Genomic DNA, 23,928 nt, shown 5'->3' on the forward strand with positions numbered 1-23,928 from the left:
CTTCTGGAAGCAATTTATTTCACTGATTAATTGTTCTCACTGAAAGGGAATTTCTCCTTAATTCTAGCTTGGGTGTCTCTTTGATAAGCTTCTGTCCATTACTTCTTGTCTTATCCACAGACAGAAACATTTTTTACAGACTCAAAAATATGTATTTTTTAATCTAGTTTAAACCTTTCTTTCAATTGTAACTATGTAAATCAATGACAGATATATCCTTCTGACACCAATTCTTCTTTAGATTTAAGAGTGGGTTTACCTAGTTAAAAAATATTATTTGAGCCTGAGTCCATCAGCCTGGCCTCATCATCATTTCCTTTCTATATAGATAAAGCAAGCTTACTGAGATAAGTTCCAAAGAGGTACTTTCATAGAGAAACTTAATGTTTGTTTGATAGATATTACTTGTATCCCTTTGCCTGATTATCTTCTTCCTCTCCATCTTTCTATGCTTTCTATCTGTCTCTTTTTGCACATGTTTTTTTAGCTGCTTATTGGATTATTTTACAAAATGTGTTTATGTCTCCCATTCTCCACAGAACTCAAAGGCGCTCCCCTCTATTAATTTCTTTAACAATAATTTTTTCTAATTAAGGCTGTGAGAAAGTGCCCTAACTACTCCACATTTATGGCTGTGGGAAATTTAAAATCTAAGTCTCTCCATATTTGGTCTTTCCTGAGTTCCCAATATGGAGACACATAGATTTTTATACCAAAGACATACTGCTGACCATAATGCACATTGAGGATACCCAATAGCAACATATACAACTTTCAGAGAAGATGAGGTTAAGTTCCAAAGCTGGATAAGCCCAAATAACAAAGAAGTTGTGGCTTAGAAACTACATATTATTTAACTTGTTTAATTACAACAAGTTTGTTGTAATTATTGTAATATATTTGTTATATATAATATAAGGGGAAAAAAGTTTTGTTAATTGAATCTAGCTCTTTTCAGACATTGTTTGAAAGTGTTGAGGGTTTCAAACTCAGCAGGAAATGGGGTATACAGGTGAAACTCGAAAAATTAGAATATCGTGCAAAAGTTCATTTATTTCAGTAATGCAACTTAAAAGGTGAAACTAATATATGAGATAGACTCATTACATGCAAAGCGAGATAGTTCAAGCCTTGATTTGTCATACTTTTGATGATTATGGTTTACAGTTCATGAAAATCCCAAATTCACAATCTCAGAAAATTAGAATATTGTGAAAAGGTTCAATATTCTAGGCTCCAAGTATCCCACTCTAATCAGCTAATTAAGCCATAACACCTGCAAACAGTTCCTGAGCCTTTAAATGGTCTCTCTGTCTGGTTCAGTAGGAATCACAATCATGGCAAAGACTGCTGACCTGACAGTTGTGCAGAAAACCATCATTGACACCCTCCATAAGGAGGGAAAGCCTCAAAAGGTAATTGCAAAAGAAGTTGGATGTTCCCAAAGTGCTGTATCAAAGCACATTAATAGAAAGTTATGTGGAAGGGAAAAGTGTGGAAGAAAAAGATGCACAAGCAGCAGGGATGACTGCAACCTGGAGAGGATTGTCAGGAAAAGGCCATTCAAAAGTGTTGGGGACTTTCACAAGGAGCGGACTGAGGCTGGAGTCAGTGCATCAAGAGCCACCACACACAGACGGATCCTGGACATGGGCTTCAAATGTCGTATTCCTCTTGTCAAGCCGCTCCTGAACAACAAACAACATCAGAAGCATCTTACCTGGGCTAAAGACAAAAAGAACTGGTCTGTTGCTCAAGGGTCCAAAGTCCTCTTTTCTGATGAGAGCAACTTTTGCATCTCATTTGGAAACCAAGGACCCAGAGTCTGGAGGAAGAATGGAGAGAAACACACTGCAAGATGCTTGAAGTCCAGTGTGAAGTTTCCACAGTCTGTGTTGATTTGGGGAGCCATGTCATCTGCTGGGGTTGGTCCACTGTGCTTCATTAAATTGAGGGTCAACGCAGCCATCTACCAGGAGATTTTGGAGCACTTCATGCTTCCTTATGCAGACGAGCTTTATGGGGATGCTGACTTCATTTTCCAGCAGGACTTGGCACCTGCCCACACTGCCAAAAGTACCAAAACCTGGTTCAATGATCATGGGATTACTGTGCTTGATTGGTCAGCAAACTCGCCTGACCTGAACCCCATAGAGAATCTATGGGGCATTGCCAAGAGAAAGATGAGAGACATGAGACTGAACAATGCAGAAGAGCTGAAGGCCGCTATTGAAGCATTTTCCATAACACCTCAGCAGTGCCACAGGCTGATAGCATCCATGCCACGCCACATTGAGGCAGTAATTGATGCAAAAGGAGCCCAAACCTAGTACTGAGTACATATGCATGCTTATACTTTTCAGAGGCCCGATATTGTTCTACAGTATGTACAATCCTTGTTTTATTGATTTCATGTAATATTCTAATTTTCTGAGATTGTGAATTCATGAGCTGTAAGCCATAATCATCAAAATTATGACAAATCAAGGCTTGAACTATCTCGCTTTACATGTAATGAGTCTATCTCATATATTAGTGTCACCTTTTAAGTTTCATTACTGAATTAAATGAACTTTTGCACGATATTCTAATTTTTCAAGTTTCACTGTATACTTTCTTCTTTCTTTCTCTTTTTAGTTTCACATATTGAACTAAGAAGCCTGCACAAGAAATATGACAGTGTTTGCTAACATGGGAATTCATTATTCTACATGATCTAGTTTCTTACATTATTAATATCCCAGATGTATTTATTCCTAATTTTTATTTTACAGCATTTATGTACTGTGTCAATCAAAAAGATCTCACTGATAAACAGAAGCATAGAAAATAGATATGTCAAAATAATAGAAGTTTCTAAATAAATATTTAAATAAAGATAGTTAAATGATTTAAATAACAAAAGTAGCTAAACTAATAAGGATAGATACAGTGCACTCTGCTTACGACAAAGGCTTGTTGCAGTAATATCAAGTTTAACTGTTTAAGAGAAATTAACAGGTTAGGGTAAGTGTACATTTGATGAAAGGATGTTCCATAGGATGGGAGCTACTTTCATCTAGTCTATGATTCTGAAAGAAAGAGGATGTTCAAGAAGACCTCATTAAATGACAGACTAGATGGACATATTCAAATCTAGCATTCTTCCTGGTGTAAATGCTGCCCTGTCACAGACCAGCACTTTTAATTAGGTCCTGAAGCCTGCTGTCAGCAAATGTTGTGACCTTAACATTTACATTATATTTCAGTGGTGTAGTTCTATCAACAATCTAGCCACCACATTTTCTACAAGCTTCTAAATGAAGCTTCCGACAAGAAAACAAAGATAATGATAACTGCAGAGAACACACAGGTCAGAATGTAGATTTGACAATGATACAATTGAAATAATAAAGGCATTCATCTTCCTGAGCTCTAAAATTGATCAACATGGTGACCTCAGCCCTGAGATCACTTAGAAGAGTGGCAATGTCCAGCATAAACTACACCTGGAAAAGTAAAGATATCAGACTATCAACCAAATACAGTTAGTTAACAAAATATTTTTTCCAATTGCTAATTATGATTGCAAAACTTGGATTGTGAAAAAGACAGGAGTAGGGTGGATGCATTTGAAATATGATGCTGAAAACAGCTATTATGCATTCCATGGACAGCAAAAATCACAAAGAAAAAAATATGCAACCAAATCTTACCAAAAATATCACTTGCAACCAAGATCACCAAACAAAAGCTATCATACTTTGGCCATGTCATGTGAGCAGACTTACTTGAAAGGTCATTCATGTTGGAAGTGATCAGCAGAAAAAGGAGAAGGGGATATCTAGTAACTTGGCTGGACACTATAAAGGATGACACTGGGATGACCAAGGCAGATCTGAAGGAGATTGCTGATCCATACAGTAGCCAATGGCATGACTGAATGGCTGACAATTTCAATGAAGCTTTTGAGGTATCTTCAGATTGCTTTATCCTACATGAAGCAGATTGCAGTATTTCAACTGTGTGATCAGGAGATGAATTACTGACTTCAGAGTACATTGTAGAGAGAGATGATCTCACATTTGAGCCAACGTGAATGTCCCCCCTTTTCAGTCCTCCCAACTAGATACACAAAGAGACTAAGAGATGAGGCTACACAAGTAGGATCATTCTTTATCCAATATATAGCCTTAAATCAACAATGCATCTTCAGTCAATAAAAAGCAAAGTCCTCAAACCAAGCAGGAATCCTTCTAGCATTCTTTGCAATGTTAGTTCAGTATATTACTGTATTCTGGATTTTTTTTTTTACTTTCCAATTTAGTCCAGTCTGGATTTTGCAAAGAATAAGCATTAATTAGGCCCAAATTTGCTTATTTTTTTGTTCAACCAAAGTCATCCAGGCATATGGTCAGTATAAGTGTCTTTGGAACTATTGCTTTCTCTGTGTGCACATGTCTGTAATTTTGGATATATTCTGGAATGTATAAGAACAGAGACATAGAAAAACCATATAAGATCTGTGTTGAATCAGGTGAACATTTTGTCCAACACTTTGTTCCTACAGTGATTAATTGGATACCTTGGGGAAGTCCACAAGCAGAATAAATGACAGTGCCATTAAATTTATTTTCCTTAGCAATTGGTATCAAGAAACTTACTGCCTGTGTTACTAGAGTAATAAAGATACATAATCATTAATAGCTATTGAGTTTCATGGTGCATGCATATGTCTAATTCCCTTTTAAATTGTAGTAGTTGGTAATTATCAATATGTTGTGGCTATAAATTCCTTAGCTTAACTATACATTGTAAAAATATCCAATTATTTTTATCTGTCCTGAGTCTTCCACAATCCTGTTTCGTGATAAATTTTAATACTTTGAAAAGCAAAAGAAAAAACCTCATTTTCAGTGTAGGGAATACAGTTGTAGCTGCAGCAACCTAACTTTTCATCAAAATGATGAAATTCACATCATGATGTCAAAACATGATCTCTGCCCTCTTATACTTGTATGTGACATTATGAAGCAAGTAGAAAAGGGACAGAATTTCTTTTGTGATACTGTGTTGCACCAGCTCCCTGAAGATATATGTAAAAATGTTTGTCTAAAAAAATATTTTATATTTCTTGTTTTCCTTTAATTACTTTTTCAGAAGGATTCCTATTTAGCATTTAGAGTGCTAAATATTGTAACTTATCCTCATAGTGGAGTTGTATAAATTCCTTGATTATGTTGAGTGTCATATTTGGCATCGTTTCAAGTTCTACAATATATCTGGACTTAGGTATATTTATTTATTTATTTTATTTTATTTTATTAATCATATTTCTGCCCACTCTCCGAGGACTCTGGGCGGCTTACAACAATCAACAGTATACTAAATAGCATATTGCCCCCAACAATCTGGGTCCTCATTTTACCCACCTCGGAAGGATGGAAGGCTGAGTCAACCTTGAGCCGGTGAGATTTGATCTGCTGATCTGCTGAACTAGCAGTCAGCTGAAGTAGCTGCAGTACAGCACTCTAACCACTGTGCCACCTCGGCTCAAAATGTATATAATACATTTGTTGTTGCTCTTCTGCAATATATATTTAAGGTCTACTTGCAACATAGATTTGTATAAAGCATTTTTGTAGTATTAGTTTCAGTTCTTTTCCTAATGATTCTTGATGTGAAATACGTTTTTGTTTGCCACTTCTTCTTTTTCTATCTCTAATTGGAAGTCACAATATGTGTGAGGAAAACATAACCTATATCAAAAAAATCATCTCTGTCATGCTTAGATTCATATAGCTAAATTGCTAAGCTGGACTTCAAAATGTTGTGACATTTCTGTTCTTCATCAGTCTTTCTTTTTTTATGTGGCTTCCATGGTCCAATAACTTTTCATTCTCCCTTCTGTTCTTATTGGCCATTAAATCATGTCCACACCTATGCTGGCATGAAACAATAATGTTTATACAGAGTGTGGTTTCTTCTACCTTATTTCAAAATTCTTAAATGTTAACTGAACCAAGCAATGGAAATTTACTCCAGGATGTCTTTCTGGTGAAAGAATTACACACACACTTTGTCAAAGTAACAATAATTCACAAATTATTATGCCAATGAACTGGCAATGCACAGGCTGAGTTGTCTTGACACACACAGCATTTCAAAATTTTAAATAGAATCGTACTGCAATATTACATAGAAGTATAGGTTCAGCAAAAATCTTGCCATGTGCTAAATAAAAATAAATAAAATAAAAAATCTGAATATGTGAAACCTTGTTCATTATTCTTGAGTGAAATCTCATAGATGAGATTGCTGATAGCTGGGTGTTTTAATATTTTGACATATTTATTTTATTATGAAAGCTAAGAATTTTCATTTATATCCCACATGAATAGGATATTGTAAATAGCAATGCTTCTGCTCTTAGTCTTCCCTTGGTAACTATAAAAAAAATACCACTATTAAGTCATCTTCAGTAGTAACTGTGTTTCATAAATATACCATGAAAATACTGGAAAATACAGTGAATCCTATTTTAAAAAATCAATATATTTAGCTCAGCAATCATATGTGTTTGCAATCACATCAGAAGTTTTAGAACAGAAACTTTTAGGCTGGGGAAGAAGATTATGCCTATCAAGAAGAACAGTATGAATGCAAAAGTGCAAATGTGTTTAATAATCAAAAAAAGTTCTCAAGCAACTCTCCTGGGACTTCAAGATAAATTTGCTCCAAAAGAAGATTGATACCCCTAGTCCAGTTTTGAGGCAAATGTGGTTCACCCATTAACATATGCAGTATGGATGCATAATATTCTGCAAATATGTTTTCTGCTAAAAATGTGCTATCTTACATTAGGAGAAAGGTGATAAAATGTGTCCAGGATAACACAAAGTAGTATAGTGAATTGTGCATTCTTTATGTGGGTCTCTTTTAGGGTTGCTTCTCCTGCTGAAATCCTAAAGCATTTCAAAATATTGCTTGATAAGCATCAGCTTCAGCTTGTGCCACTTGAGCATTATAGCCAGTCATATAAAGACATCTAGCAGAGATGCCCATGGATCATGCTCTCATGTGTCAGGACAGTCAAGATACATTTCAACAAGAAACACAGACATCTTAATATGTCTCAATCAGGATGATTCAAACTCTGGTTCAATAACCACATCCACATACCTATTCACCATCATTCTGAATATCGGGCCCAACCAGTGATATTCCTACTGCATTATGTTACTTCAACACTTCAAAATTATGGCCTTCTAAAAAGGGGTTCAGATATGCCTCTGCCTGGGGAGCCTAGTGTAGCACACTGCAATGGAGCTGGTTAGTTTCCTGAAAGCCCTCCCTTCGCCTTTTAACTAATTTACATTTCTTGCCTTGTCTTGTTTTTTAACTTCTATATATACTGTTTTATATTTTAACATTTTATTGTACACCACTCAGAGTTCCTCTTTGAGGGAGATGGGTAGTACATAAATGTGATTGTGATTGATAAACAAACATTATGCATTATCCACTTTCTCACCTAAGTCATCCAGTGCTGCAAACTCCTTTTTCAGGTCTGCTGATCAACTCCAGGATATCCTGAAAGAATATTGTAGCTACTATTGTTGTACTTGGTCAACAGCCTGCCTCAGCCTTTATATCTTAAGGGACAGGGCCACAGTACAGCCAGTTTCAGTGGCTTCTTAAAAAAGATACAACTTTCTCCAGGAATTTTCAGTTTAGTATAATTTGTACCTGATAGTCTTGACCTTATTCATACTACTGAATTTCAATCCAAGCATAGTCTGTGACACAAATTCCAGTCAACAATCATTAAGGTCCAGGCTACAAAAAGCCTCTGAAAAAGCAAGAGACATGGAATCCCAAAGGAAAAGAACTTTGTTCTTTGTAGGTTCTGTGAAAGAAATACAAGCCATTGAGCCAAGCAGCAAATCATAGGCTTCCTGAAATCTGAAAACAGAACATCTTAGATATAAGATAAAAGTAACCTGCTTGAAATTCTTCTTGGCTATATACATATATATTATATATGCAGCCAAACAGAATTTCAGGCTGGTTACTTTTGAAGCAAATATTCAGAATACCATTATTATTTTGAAGGGTGAGAAAATAAAAGTTGTCGTGTATGTTATTGTTGTACAGAGCACCATTTGTTTTAATCTTCCAACTCTGGAAGCAAGAGACATTCATTATAGCATGTTCAATCTTTTTGGTCTCCACTTTCCCTGATAAGAAGTAAGCAAAAATGATTAGCCACAATCAAATGAACATTTTCAAAAATTATATATAGAAGTTATTGGGAGTATTGTATAACTGGAACAGTTATGATAACTGTTAAGATAAAACAGGAATAATGTTAAAGAAATATTTGAGGACTTAAAATGCAAATATATGCTTTTCCTTAATTGCAAAGTACTCAGAAGCAGTAACATTTCACAAATAAAATTATTTTCTCTTCTTCACTCTCTTTCTCCACCTTCACTAGACTTTGTGATTAAATATAATCTGAATTTACAGGAGGAAGGGTCTGCATTCTAGAAGCAAAGTAACAACAGAGGATGGGAAGAGTGGGAGGAGGAGGAGGAGGCTAATTTCTATTTTTTTAGGATTTTACAGACTCCCAAAAATCAATTCAATCTTTGAAGAATGCTTTATTTTCTGCACAGAACCACTCTTCCTCAATTGCAGATGCTACTTATACACAAATTTTATTTAATTTAAGCTTTGATTTAATTTAACCCACACGTACCTATTAATGGCAGAGTTTTATGAAGACTTTTTAAAAAGATTAATACAGAGACATGGCAGAAGAGTTGCATGACTAATTCTCTGATTGGTTTTTCCTTCCTGAATTTAAATCAGATCTATAACTTGACTAGGAACATCCTGTATGGATTTTTTTCAATAAGTATTGAAGAAGGTCCAGATTTTAGTAATTGACCTAATATATTGGTACATTAAAATGCATAAAGTGGGAAATATTTTTTTTATAATCTGAATAGTTATGTACTTTCCAGGGTTTTTTTTTTTCCTGGCAAGGAGATTTTAAGCTATGCCAACACAGATTCTCAAAGGAAATGAACACATACTAACATCTCCACAGCTCAGCAACTTTATATAAAACTTCAGACTGCTGAACTATCCAGGTCACCTCACTTTGTATCCTAAAGCCATCAGAGATGTTAGCTATGCAAATATTAATAAATAACTCAGTGTTTAATTACTTGGAATATCAAGGCAAATCTGTAATGCAATAGAACATTTTCTGTTAAGGTTTATACATTTTCTTTAAAGGGAAATTATCCAAACGTTAGTGAATATTGTGCTATTGCTACTGTATAATTTATGTTGATTATATATGAGGTAATTTAATCAATATAAAAACAGATACCTCTTTAGAGATAGGCATTACCTCTTTTCAACCTTGTCAAATCTTTGCAATAAAAAGCAATAACTATTTCAGTAGCTACAAAAATGGCTAAAATGGCTGTCCTAATTTTATTATTTTGAAGCCAAAGATTAAAGCTAACTTTAGACATTTTTTTCCTGATTTCAACCTTTAAGATGGATAAAAAGAAAATTAAGCAAAGGGAGATAATTATATTTAATTTGTATACCTTCTATTTCATTAAAAAGTAAAAATGTATTTTCCATTCTAACTTATTTTATGCTTTGGCCACAGAGATCCACATATCACATGATTGCAGGCTCAATCTTGATTTTTTTTGTTTTACTTTTTTGTCCCTGACCCCTCACTACTGCCACCTTTGTGATCACTCTTGATCTCCATACCATTCATATCTGGAATATTGCTTGTCAACATTAGTATTGTGTTTCTTTTGAAAGAGGTAAGAAGAAGTCAAGTAATTTGGTCAATTTTAAAAAAGTTGTTTCTGCAATAAAGTCATTTTTCAGACATTACGTAATTACGTATTTCAATTCTGAAGTCCCACTGTTATTTCTAGGATATTAAATAAGAGTTACTCCTCTTTGTCTAATATTCAAATATTGCTTCCCAACTAAATCTCCAGACATAGGGGATAAAAAGCACTCACAATCTGACGGGAAACATATACAAACACAATTTTATTATTAATGGGGAAAAGTTATTTGTTTCCAAGGCAGCAGATTTCTGTTTCCACTCTTCCTACAGCAAGCACAAACATAGATAGAATAATAGATAAGATTACCCAGCAACATCTTTACTGAGTAAACTGTATCTTTCAAAGACATTTTTGAGCATTTCATCTTAAATGGGATGTAATCTAAATACAATAATAATGTAAGTAATTTACCAGATTGTTCTGAATTCATCTGAGAAAAATGCAATAGCTGTAGGTATGTTGCATCACTGATTATGTTAAACATACACTTGCTAGTCCATTAGTGAAATGGTTTGTCTGAAAAATTTGGAAACTAGAAAGCCAGTCCAATCTTATAAATTTGCAAACATGCACACAAAGCAGAATTCTGAAGCGGCTAAGTCTATGGATCACATTCCAAAATATCCAATTGAATCAGGCATTCTAGAAATGTCCCCAGTTTGTCTTTACTATTCCTACAACTTCTAAAGTTCCCAGAACATCTGAAAGATATCCACCTAAAATTCAGAAGAGGACAAGGATTAGAAATTTCCTTTTTGAATATCCTAATTTCATCAAAAATGAGAACTTAAAGCTAAGTCGTGCAGTATTCTAGAAACCCACTCCTGGGGATCACTATCTACACAAAGATTCCAATCATCATCCTGGTCAGAAGGAAAACATGATCAAAATACCAGGTTGCTATACAGGAAGCATCTGCAAACCTGAGAAACAGTCTGAGAATTAGGGCATATTAATGAGGCTCTACAAATCAATGCATACTCTATAAGAGAAATCAGGTGAGCATTACAACCAAAGCAAGAGAATAGTAATAGATAAATATGTCCATGGACAAACCATCCCCAATACAGAAAATATTTCTCCCCTACATACAGGAAGCTGCTGACCAAATGTAATTGTTCTGACCCAGCTCCCCAAACAAGACAAACTCTCTGAAGTTAACTCAAAGATTCCTTTATTAGGAGCATCAGCAGCCCCAGCAAAAAATTTCTCTCTCAATTTGGCTAACAAGTCTGGCTGCCCGGGAGATGAATAGTTGTCTGGCACATCTATTCATCTCTGCCCCCTGCCTTTTATCCCCAGAGCTAGGGTGGGGCTTCGCTAGTAGTGGTGGCTCTTCCTTTCCAAGGATCAGCACATGGATTTCCACTGCTTTCCTTTCCTCTGCCTTCTGTGCATCCACACAACAGGCACTGGACCCAGCTATTCCTCATCTTCCTCATCAGCCACCTCCAGACCTGGGGGTTGTCAGATGGTCCAGGCTCCGCCTCTGTCTCTCTCTCTCTGCCAGTTCCATTCCCTCTTCTCCCTCGTAGTTCTCAAGTTGCCTTAATGCTGACCCTGACTCCCATGCCTCCTCCTCCTCCGATTTAGCTGCTGGAGGGGCCGGCGGCCGACAGGCCACAACAGAAATTATTAGAAAAACAATGATTATGAGATGCACTGCAAACTAAGACAGCCCCCAAAAAATCATCAGTAGAGGAATATGTGCATAGTAAAAGATAGAAAGGCTATCAAAATCCAGAAACATTTCAACAGCTTCAACAAGAAAAGAAGAAAGTTTGAAGGCTAACAAAGTCTACGTGCCCTGAACCACACCAAGACCTCCAAAAGCAGGATGAAGCAGGAATCAGCTTCCCAAAATGAGCAAATCACAAATTTGGACAAGGTTGTACAATTGGCCAAGGACCCAATCTGGACTCAACTGCTCAGCATAATAAACCAAAACTCAGCACTAACCCAGAATCAATCAATGCTAAAGTCCAGTTTCCAAATGGACACTGTCCAAAAATGTATCAAAAATTGTACAAATGGAACAAAAGACCAATCACAGCCCAACACCACCCAAACAACCTATTAGGATTGGGCACTGACAGCAAACCAATCAGAGACAGTCCCCACCAATCTGCCTGAATCAGATATCAGCTCAGCTAAATGCCAATAAAGGAGATTAATGAGATCTGGCTATAAGACAGGAGCCCAGATAGTCAGTTGCATTGCAGCTGCATCGCAGACCACTGACCACTGGTTTCTGAAGATATTAGCTGCGGTTGACAGCAAAATGTCAAGAAATCTATTCTCTAGACCCCTGCCCAAGAGATACCAATTGTAAAATCCTTCACCAATATATGCTCTACATCACTTTTTCTTTTTTTTTCTTTGCAGAAACAAGCACTGAAGAACATTCTCCAATAAGATCTGAATTTTGTATTGTAATTTTTGCACAATGTTTCTTTTTTCTTATAATGGCATTAATTATATTCTGAAAATAACCTCTTCCATATACCAGAACCTTGCAGATCCAAAACTTGAACCTACAAATTCATGGAGTTTTCATGCATCTTTGTTAGCTGAGTAAATTAACTTAGCAAGTAAATTACTTTTCCAATTGCTACAGAGGAAATACCTTGGGGATATTTTTACAATATTTTCTAGGGAACTACGTATGTGATCTGTAGAGATGGATTCTTTGCCAACTTAAAAGGACCTTCAGCAACAAAAGGTTGAAGATACCCAGAGGGCAGTGCTAGTATGGTTATAAAGCTTCAGAGGGTAAGAATGATGGCTTTTGGTGCTGCAAATAAGCATCCCCTGTATAGTAACATATAAAGTTGGGTGAAAAAGGGCATCTTAAGGAAACAAATTCTATGGCGAGGCAATGTTTTAAATTTTGACACAAAAGACTGTGCAACTATAGTGGAAATCTTCCCCATGGGTAGCATGTAAACCTGGAAAACATCAGCTTTATGAATCACAAAACTTCTGTGTATTATACTTTTTGAATCAAGGACAAGTATATACAAATATTTTGAAAAGAGTAACAATAAAATTGAATTGTCTTATTCAAAATTAATAGAACTTGCTTCACCAAATTAAAAGAAAACTTTTTAAACACAGAGATTTGGATGGAATGGATTTTCAAAATTGTGAGATCTTAGTTGTTTTTGCCGACATTTCATAACCAAACCAGGTAAGATCATCAGTGCTATTAAGGGAGTAGGGCCTGCTTTCAATTTATATACTAGTGGCTTGCCCTATCAGTGTTGGTGGGAGTGGACATGGTGTTTCCTTGATTGGGCTGTTGCTTACTGTTAGCATGTTTGATTGAGGATATTGTTCTTTTCTTATTGTTGGTCTAGTGTTAATCTTAGTTTTTGGACTTGGCTTGGTCTAAGTGGCTGTTTGCAGATGGTCCTTCTTTATAGTGGCATCTATATTCTGGAATATTCTGTCCTCTGAAATTTGGGAGAACTGTAATATAGTTTATTATCTTTTAATTGCATGATGAAATCTGACATTTTCCCTGGCATAATTCTAATGTGAATGTTAAAAAATCATATTCCTTTATTCATTTCACTTTTTTCACACATATTTAATGAAATATTATTTCAATTATTGTTTCCTTGTGTATTTATTTTGATGTTTTAATACATGACTGTGTTAAACTTAATAAAATTAATATGAATGCCTTGTACAATATGCAGGCTTTCTTATTAATGTAAGGTGGATGAATATATTCTTTTCCCCCTTTAATCTGGATACATACAATCTTTTCTGATTCAAAGGCTATTCTTGGCCTTTCTATAATTTCTAAAGTATTTGACTCCAGAACAAAAAAAATGGGTGTATCTGCATAATAACTATTTTCATTGTATTACATTTAATATTCAGCTATGCAATACATCAAATTTGATTCCACAAAGGTATTTCAGATCACATAGGACAAATATATTTCCCAAAATTGTGTAGCAGTTGCAGGGGGAAATCAAATACAAAGCATTACACAGCACTATAAAATATAGTGTAGTTATACCCTAAAGGTAAAGGTAAAGGTTCCCCTCGCACATATGTGCTAGTGGTTCCCGACTCTAGGAGGCAGTGCTCACCTCCATTTCAAAGCTGAAGAGCCAGTGGTCCAAAGACGTCTCTGTGATAATGTGGCCAACATGACTAAGCACCAAAGACGCACGGAACGCTGTTAAGGTGGTCCCTATTTTTCTACTTGCATTTTTTATGTGCTTTCGAACTGCTAGGTTGGCAGCAGCTGGGACAAGTATGTATTTGGTAATGCTAGCACCATTTGATGACACCATTTGAAAATGTTATGAAGGGTGCACCAATGGATCTGTGCAATGATATAGCAGAAATATAACATAGCCTCCTAAGATTTGGGGCAATAAATGATTATTAACATTTATATAATAACATGTCAAGGAGAACCTGGATTTGTGAACAACTCAAGTGGTATCGATCAGCACTGCCTAAATAAAAAGCAATAGAGTAGCAGTAGCCTTGGGATTATTCACTATTCACTATCAACCTTGTAACACTTTCAACATTAAACTGTATCTACTTTTTGATGGAAAAAACCAAGATTGCCCAGCCATAATAAGTAAGGTAGGATACAACAAAAGGTAAAATATGTTGAGCAGTTATACTTCTATGTCATCTTGCAAATAGATGGAAAAAAAGGGACAAATTAAATCTAGAGAATGTAAAGTAATGGCAACAGGTTCAACAATCAACCTTAGAATTACAATGAAGCTATTGAAATAATAGATAGCTTCTGCTTTTGACAATCAATCATCAGTAAAAAGATCAAAAGGTCATGTGAAAGAGCAGCCATGAAGGATTTGGAAGATGCTGTAATGTGAAGTTTTAAACTATGGATTTTTAATAGTGTATGCTGCTGGGAGTCACTATATCAACTTGAGTGATTATATAAACTGACAAATAAATAAATAAATAAATAAATAAATAAATAAATAAATAAATAAATAAATAAATAAATAAATACATACATACATACATACATACATACATACATACATACATACATACATACGTTTCCCCAAAAATAAGACCTATTCAGGAAATAAGATGTCACATGTTTTTACACATGCACCTAATATAGAATAGAATTCTTTATAGAATAGAATTCATTATTTGCCAAGTGTGATTGGACACACAAGGAATTTGTCTTTGGTGCATATGCTCTCAGTGTACATAAAGAAAAAATAAAATATATTTATAAAGAATCATAAGATATAAGCTCTGCCCCCAAAACAAGCCCTACTTAAGTGCCTGCATAGCTGGCCAGCTGGCCTTCCATTCTGTCTGGTTGCTTGCTGTGCCATCAACACAAGGCAAAGGGGGTGGAGCTGCCCAACGTGCCCCTCACCAGCTTACCTCTGGGCCCCTGCAGCCAAGCCATCCATGCCCCGACAATTGCCTCATGGCCATAGCATGTCGCTTGGTCTCTTGTTCTGCGCAGCTCTGATCAAGCAAAAGAAATGGGCTGGCAGCCACACGAGGTCCTTCTGGATGGGGATGCTGGAGCTGTCACTGCCACGAGGCAAGGCAAGTTGGGCATGAGTGGCCTGGCTGCGGGACCCTGAGGTAAGCCTGTCTCATGGCTGCAGCACCAGCACACTGCACGGCCTCCTACCCCTACCAAGCAGAACATGGTAGGGGTAGAAGGAAACTCTTGTACATGGAAAAAATAAGATATCCCCTGAAAATAAGCCCTAGTGCTTATTTCAGAGAAACACAGTATTTACAAAGATCAGAATAGTATAAGGATTGGTATTCCCTGTAACACTCTGTGGAAATAAAACTTGGGCTTTGAAGAAGCAGGATAGGAAAAGTATTGATAAAAAATTTTGAAATTTAGTCTTAGAGAAGATTTCTGAGGATACTGTGGATAGCCAGGAAACAAACAAATGGACAATCAAATAAATCAACCCATTCAAGGCACAAATAACCAGGCTCAAATTATCCTAGTCTGGATACATTATATAAAGACCAAGCTTTCTAGAGAAGGATATAATTCTGGGAAAGGAGAAAGGAAAGTGAAAAGGATGACCAGCAGGAAGATGAACTCTTTTACAATGCCAATGGCTGTACCGTCAGAAAGTCTGAAGAACCAAGTCTGACATAGGTCAATCTGAAGAAAAAAATATCCATATGGTCACTAACAATCAACAGTATCTTGATGGCACATAATCAAACAATTAGTCAGTCAGTCAAAAATCTATTATATAAGTAATAATAATTACTATTGTGGATTTTTTTAAAAAAAAGTAGTGCAGAGTAAATCTCATAAACTCTAGTTGTCATGGACTGTTTTAAAAAATAAATGCTACTTAAAAAATAAATACACAACTCTTATAATTGCAAAGAAACTTCTTTAGATTTAGCTTGACATTGTTTTGAGATGATTGTGATATTTGTAAAAAATGGCACCTGTACTGTACCTTTTAAGAAATAACCCTTTGGAAAGGACCAAATCAACTATTTTTCTAAACCAGGGGTGTCAAACTCAATTTCATTGAGGCTGCATCAGCATTGTGTTTAACCTCAGGGGGCCAGAGTGGGCATGGCCAGTTCAATGTCACTCGTGTCAGGGCGCCTGTAGTGGCCCGAGTGCTCTGCCAGCAAAAACGGGCTCCCAAGCTCTGTTTTCACCTGTAAGGGCCTTCTTCCAGCGAAAACAAAGCTTGGGAAGGCCACCCATGCCCCTCATGAGCCTTGTTTTTGGCTGCAACAGCCTCCAGCAATCCTCTGCCAGTGAAAATGGAGCTCGGAAGGGCCGCATGTGGCCCTCCTGAGTTCCATTTTCACTGACAGAGGAACTGCAGGCCAGTCCTTCGCTGTTTCCAGGAAAGCCCTGTGGCCAAATTTAAGCATCCGCAGGCCGGCTCCAGCTCCTGGCCCTTGAGTTTGACACCCCTGATCTAAACCAATAAACAATTTATCTTTAAGTTCTATTATCAGGGTAACCTTACAGGAAAGAATCCAAATGTTCTTCTTCTAATATAATTTGGTCTAAGCACTTGTCAGGTTATTTCATTCAAAGTAGCATCATCTGACTATCCTATTAGTCTCACTTTTCCTCTCTTTTCCCCACTCTCTCTCTCTCACTTTATTTAGTAGCCAATAGCCAGAGTACACACAGTAGGAAAAAGAATATATGTTATCAAAATTCAATGCCAAAATAGTTTGTGGAAAAGCATAATGATGTCTTCCAGTTCCTAACTAGTTACGGACATGCAGCTTTGCTATTTAATTTTTAATGAAATGCAATTTCATAAGAGATTAAACAGTAAAGAAAACACACATTCAGCAGTTCTTTCTGCTGCTGAATTCAAATACCTTCTAAGCACTACTCTTATACTTATGTATGTGCTTGTTGGATTTATGTTCTGTCTTTTTTTATAAGTTCAACATTTCATTATTTATATTATATATTTATCAAATATAGATACTACCTATTTCATTCAAAAAGCAAATGTGGCTGGTGTATAACTTAAAAACCATACAATTATTTTGTAACACACGCACACACACACATACACATACACACACACATACACACATCTGTTTTGATTTTTGTCTCCTTAACATCAGTTTATGAGGTAGACTGAGCTAAGAAAGAGTGATTGACTTAAAGTCACCTAGGGAATTTCTGTGATTGAGGTCTGGTCCTAGACAACCACTTAATTCTAAATTACTGACTGATTGTATTGCCTAGTATTATCTCCCTTCTCAAGCTTGGTTTTGTTCCTCCTAATATCAGAGGCTTCTTTGAAGCTTTCCTGCACTGTAAATTGTCCTTGTTTTAGAGATCATTTATTTTGTTCAGGAGCCTGGTACAATTTTTGACCACTTTTTTCCAGTGGTAGAATTCATTTTTTTTTACTACCGATCCTGTGGACGTGGCTTGGTGGGTGTGGTGTGGTGTGGCTTGGTGGGCGTGGCTTGGTGGGTATGGCAGGGGAAGGATACTGCAAAATCCCCATTCCATCCCCATTCCTGGGGAAGTATATTGCAAAATTCCCATTCCCATCCCACTCTGGGGCCAGCCAGAGGTGGTATTTTCCAGTTCTTTGAACTACTCAAAATTTCCACTACCGGTTCTCAAGAACCCGTCAAAACCTGCTGAATAGCATCCCTGCTTTTTTCCCACCATATTTTCCATAATTAGATGAAATTATGAGAATTAAGCAAATATAAAACACTTAGACTTAATTCAATTAAGTCAAGTTAATTCAGTTAAGTCAAGTTAAGTCCCTTCAATTCTTATTCTCATTCAGCATTCTTTTTTCCTCTGGCTCTCACACAGAGCAAAAATATATTGGATTGCAGATAAGCAGGGCTGCCTGAAAAGACGGTTTGGTAACATCCAATCTTTGGTTGAATTTTTTTAAAAAAAAAGTTTGATGAAATGATAATGTCTGTGGAAAATATTCAGATGCATCTAACTTTGTATAAATCAGATTCACAAAAAGAATGTGATTTGGAACCAGTTGATCTGTCAAAAAGAAATTGGGATTGTATAGGTATAAAATTAACTCAGTTGATACCTCTTTTAAGTTTATTTGAGATAATAAAATGTGAAAATTTTCATGAGTTGATTACAGTAACAGTTTGTTAACAGAGGGTTTCAAAACTTTAACCTTGTCTTTATTGTATCATTACTATTCTTCCTGTTAACTGTTTTGTCAATATAGTATATTGATGACAGATTAGCGATTTGCAAATAGATTTAGTAATTTAAAAATCTTTTGAACCTGCTTTGCAATAGTGGGAAATTAATATTGTAGTAAAGACTCAATAAGTATTCAACTAGGGAGCATAATATGTGTATAGGTGTTATTTTTTTCCCCAATGCACTTTTTTAATGTCTTGTTTGCTATGTGTTTTGTTTGTTTGTTTCTAATCTTTTGGAATTTTGTATTTTAAACTTTTTAAAAAAAATAAAATAAAAATTTGAAAGAGAGAAGGAAAAAAAAGAAAAGCTCAGGACAATTTTCAACAAGCATAACACATTTTTAAACCCAAGAACACATTAAGACAGAAGCTTATCCACTGCAAGTACAATATACCCAGACATAAATAGAGCAATGTTATGTATGCACTGTGATGCAGTGAGACATGTGCAGACCTGTACACTGGGGAAACAAAAGAATCACTTCACAAACATGGCACAACACAGTAGAACAAACCTATCAGAACAGGATTCAGCAGTCCATCTATAGCTGGAAGACAGCGCCTTTACTTACTCCTTTGAAGACAGCAAGGTTTTCATTCTGAATATCTATTTATCTATGTATATTAAAATTGAACAGTCCTCCCTCAACTGAGGGGGAGGGATACATACCACTTTTCTGTTTACAACACAGTCCTTTCAGCAGCCCCCAAAAGATTTCACACCTGTTTACACTCTGATTCAAGTAACTCTGAGGATACAAATTAACCTCTCTGTGGCCTCAACATTTCTCAGAGTGCTAATGACCAATTCTCAGAATGCTAACAATGGGTTGACTGCAAATAATATAAATCCTTCCATTCCTTCCATTCCAACACCAGTTAGTTAGAACTGAATTTGTATTAAACAACTGTATTACATAATTACATAATTAAACAATGTGAGGATGGATATAAAAATAGATGACAATGGGAAGGGGTATAATATAGAATAGAAGGGGAAAATTGAATTTGATTAAGATTAGAGATGAGGATGAAGGGTAATATTGGTTTTTTTAAAAAATAAATGAGGAATAAATATGGCAAAAAGGAAATATAGAAATTGTAAATTTAATTGAAATGACTAAACACTGTTTAAATTTGTGAACCAGCCAAATATTCTGTTCAAAGAAAATACATTGTATGTTTGTATGTATGTTTCTAATTATTGCTATTTATTCATATTTGTTCTCTTTTATTCTTTAAAGTTTAACAATTCATTCTTTATCTTAATATCTTTATATTTGTTTGGGGTTGGCTTTCTTCCCTTTCATCTTTTTTATTGTACAGCAATCTTTCTCCTCAAACCTACCACCTCTCTCTTTTCTTTCCTTCTTACTTTCTCTTCCCCCCACCCTCTTCTTCTCCTCCCTACTTCCTCTTCCTTTCTCCTTCTCCTCCTCTCTTCCTCCCTCTCTTACCCTCACTCCTACTCTAATTTCCCTTCCCTTCCTTCATCCCTCTCTATTGCTGTATCCTTTAATGCATATGGACTACTCAGAGGGCTGAAAAAGTTATTTTTGACTGGTCCTCACACTTTTGACCAGTCCTCGAACTTACGACTGTCCTCACATTTTACATTTTTGCCCTATCTTGTCATCATGGTGAAGAGAAGCAGTTGTGAAATGAGTGACATGGTTGTTAAGAAAGCTGCACGGGCATAAATGTGAGGATGGTCATAAGTGTGAGGACCAGTCAAAAGTGCGAGGACCTGTCAGAAATGACTTTTTTCAGCCCTCTGGTTAGTCCTTTTGTGCATATGGACTACTCAGAGGGCTGAAAAAGTTATTTTTGACTGGTCTTCACACTTTTGATCAGTCCTCGAACTTACGACTGTCCTCACATTTTACGTTTTTTGCCCTATCTTATCACCATGGTGAAGAGAAGCAGTTGTGAAATGAGTGACATGGTTGTTAAGAATGCTGCACGGGCATAAATGTGAGGATGGTCATAAGTGTGAGGACCAGTCAAAAGTGCAAGGACCTGTCAGAAATGACTTTTTTCAGCCCTCTGAGTAGTCCCTATACACATAGCCATGGTCACCCAGTCACATGACCAGCTAGCCACGCCCACCCAGTCACATGACCTCCAAGCCACGCCCACAAAATAAGCCACGCCCACAATGGTGTCCCTCTTTACCAATGTTAAAATCTGGTCACCTTATTTTAATTGTTTTTAATGTTTGTATTGTATGTTTTTATCTGGCTGTACACCGCCCTGAGTCCCTCGGGAGAAGGTGCGGTATATAAATTCGAAATAAAATAAAATAAAAATAAAATAAAGAAATAAAGAAAAAGAAAAGAAAGTCCGGTTTCCTTTTGAAAAAAAAAACAACTTTGGGACAACCATAACCTGGATGATTAAGAATCTCCCATAGACATTGTTCCAAACATTTGTCATACTCAACAGAAGGAGAAAATCAGTGAAATGTCCAAGATAACTCTGATTCATGTAGCAATATACAGTGTAAGCATTTCTTCTCTTTTTTTTCCTCATACCCATATTAGTTTATTAGTTGTAGATTTTCCTTCACCCCTCCATTACATTTTATTTTTCTCTTGTTCCATTGAAACATAGCATTAATAAGAATGTTGGGAGAAAGTTCCTGCTGTGTCAGAATGCTTTTACAGTCCTATTTTCCCCATTTCCAAAGAGCAGTAAAATTGGGCCAAGTAAAAAAGAGTTTTCTTTGTGGTAAAAATTCACTTGATGTAAAATGTTGTCTCCATTATTTTTGTCTTTAATTCTCATCTGACATTTTGAAACCTATTTCTTTTCTGAGGGACTAAATAAATGAAAAATAAAGTTTATATATATAATGCTTTTTCAAGGTATTGCAAGAAACAAACCCTAGCTGACTAATAGTAATGTTATAGAACAGAATGTAGTTATATATAATGAGGTATCTGTTTTTTCTTTCCATGGTGCATAAAACAGCTTGACACTTGTTATTGAAAACTAGACTCCTATGTTTATTAGTCATGAAATATTGGCAAATAATAAAGAGGAATATGGACTTCATATTTTGAGCACTCAGATTTAAATATTCCACATATTATGATTTTCTCATTATTGATCGAATGCAAAGCAATCCGAAGATAGAAAAAGATTTGTTTAAGGAAATAAAGTGAATTTTGTAAACCAAAATATCACAAAAAATACCCTCACTTGGAAATGTGCTTTCATCATGAATTCAGTCTTATTTGGGAGATCACTCTTTTTATTTATATGTTTCTTTCATGGTCTCCTAAACATCCTATTGAGAAGATTTGAGAGTGTTTTGACTTGGATTGGCTTGGAAAATGACAGGAGGAAAAGGGAACTGCAAAGCAGCAAAAGTCTGAACAAGTATTGTCTGGAAAGAAATCAGTTCAGCGGTGAAATGCACTTACCTTCACTACCATTTCGGGAATGTGAGCGCTCGCATGTGCCTCTTCTGCACATGCACAGAAAGCTCAAAGGGTCAAAAACAGGATGTAATGATGTCCTGGTGGGTGGGTGGTGTCTTCCAGTGCCGGCGCCACTGGTTCACGCAAGCTGAATAGATCCGGCTAGATTTCCCCACTGGATTAGTTGCACAGCAGCTTCATACTTACATACTGAGTACAAATCCTGAACTTCAACACAAAGCTGATATACATACCTACTTCTGTTGCTATTATTTTATTTTATTTTATTTTATTTTATTTTATTTTATTTTATTTTATTTTATTTTATTTTATTTATTTTATTACTTTACTTTACTTTACTTTACTTTACTTTACTTTACTTTACTTTACTTTACTTTACTTTACTTTACTTTACTTTACTTTACTTTACTTTACTTTACTTTATGATTTGATTATTTGATTTGATTATTTTTATTTTATTTTATTTTATTTTAGCCATGAGTTTTTCTATGGTCTTGAAGAGAGACACAATTTTTAATGACAAACTTGAATCTGTAAACCATAATTATATAATTTACTACCAGTATTAACAGTAACAGTTAATACTGTAGCTTCAAATCACAGAAGGATTTGTATTCACAGGAGCACAAATAGTGAAAAAAGACCAGCTATCTTGATTTGAAGAAAAAAAAAAGAAGAAGTCTTTGAATTCAGATCTTTATTATAAAAGAAATTAGAACCATTTTCTGTAGTCCAATCTTGGTAAAGAGCAAGCTTCAAATTGAACTGTTGCTTCTTGTAATGTAATATTGAAACCTTGCTATGCATTGTTTATTATAGCTGGGTGACATTTTCTTCCAAACCTCTGCAATATATCAAAATGTAATGGATAAATAGATGATAATGCATGCATTTTAACAGTAATTTATGTTATAAAGGAAATAAATATATAAGAATGTTGACTTTTACACTGATTATTTTCTACATTTTGTTAAAACTATAAAATTTCTCTGTATGTGGAAATCAGGTTGATTACCCTTCAACATATACAGTACATTCTGTATATGATGCTTGTTATATGGACAAATAATTTGTTATGTACTGAGGCAATCCATTTTTTTAAAAAAAAAATTGTTTCTTTAAGATCTGGCCTCAGCCCTGCTGAGTTGTAGTTACAATTTGCAGGGCATATTCTTATTCAAGGCTTTTTCTGCAGCCATACTTAATGGGCGTATAAATCTCATTGACTCAAGTAAGGTCATGTATGCATATAACTAAGAGCAAGGTTGTACTGTTTAGCAGCAGATTCATGGCGCGATAAAAATAGAAGACTTGAGATGCTGGAATTCAATGAAACAGTAAGACCCACTGCCAATAAAGCACCCAAAACTGCAAGTTCAAAGTTCATGTTCTAGCCTTCATAGAAATGGTAATCAAACTGAAAAACAATATTATTAAGATAAAGAACAAAGAAATCATCGTGGTTTAAAAGCATTGTATAAGTGCGGAGCTGCAACTGTGTAATAATAGAAATTTGGACGATCTTTTATAAACAGACATTAATGGTACAATATATTGTCCAATTAAAATGCCATGTTAATATATTTGCAAAATAATAAAATTACAGTGGGAGAATGCTAAAATACAATAATTTTCTTCAGCATGATATTAAAAATGATTAAAAAGCAGTCTTCCTTATTTATATATTTGATATTATTTCTTCCATCAATTTTCATAAGGCAGCTTCCAATACAAACATTAAAAATAATAACATAAATATAATTAAAACAGCAACAGCTTGAAGCATTAAATTCAATTTTAAAAAGATAATGAATAAAACAATATAGCTTAATAAAATATTGTCTTTGGGATCATGAGCGCTGGTAGATGAAGTGGAGTTCTCCGGGGGAAAA

The sequence above is a fragment of the Pantherophis guttatus genome, chromosome 5, assembly GCF_059756535.1.
Source record: "Pantherophis guttatus breed Tessera chromosome 5, ASM5975653v1, whole genome shotgun sequence".
NCBI lineage: Eukaryota > Metazoa > Chordata > Lepidosauria > Squamata > Colubridae > Pantherophis > Pantherophis guttatus.